A 677-nucleotide genomic window follows, 5' to 3' on the forward strand; every position below is an offset into this window, starting at 1 on the left:
TTATTCCCTCAGCTGTTCTGCCTTTTGCTATCGAGGCCACGGCAGGCTTAACCTCAGGCACAGTACCAAAGACCTAATAAATAGGGCTTATTATTTTGGGCTTGGTGCCACGCTAACCTGGTCACAGAGCTTCCAGCTGGCGCACGTCTGGCTGGGGGCTGTGCAGTGCTGGTCTGAGCAGCACCTCAACACCTCGGGAAATACGGGGCCGTTGCGACCGATGTGCCCGCCGAGACTGCATCGTTCCCAGCAAGCGAGGCATGGCACCAGGGACTGGGAGGAGCTGCTGGTCCCAGGGCAGAGAGGGGTCTGCCGGGGGCAATGGTCATTTGCCACTGCCCCTTTCCTTGCATCTGAGAGTGAACAGCACAGGATGAAACAGTTGTGACCTCTAAAAATCAGTCTTTCAGAGCAAAACTCATCCTGCGCGGTGGCTTGCAGGAGCGTTTCTTAGCTCCTCGGTCTCAGCACATACCGTGGCAGTGTCCTGACTGCAGATCACAGCGGGCAGTGCCCAGGTGCCCATCAGTTCCCCTCGGTCCTCGCTGTCCTCGGGAAGGCAGTGCCGGTCCACAGGCTGGACCAGAGCCACAACGTGCTCTAGCAAGTCCTCGGCTAAGAGACCGGGAAACCAGGGCTGCAGGTTGAAACAGGGAGCACGTGTTGAGCATGAAGTG

Source organism: Fulmarus glacialis, unplaced genomic scaffold, assembly GCF_000690835.1.
Source record: "Fulmarus glacialis isolate BGI_N327 unplaced genomic scaffold, ASM69083v1 scaffold18110, whole genome shotgun sequence".
In the NCBI taxonomy this organism is placed as follows: domain Eukaryota; kingdom Metazoa; phylum Chordata; class Aves; order Procellariiformes; family Procellariidae; genus Fulmarus; species Fulmarus glacialis.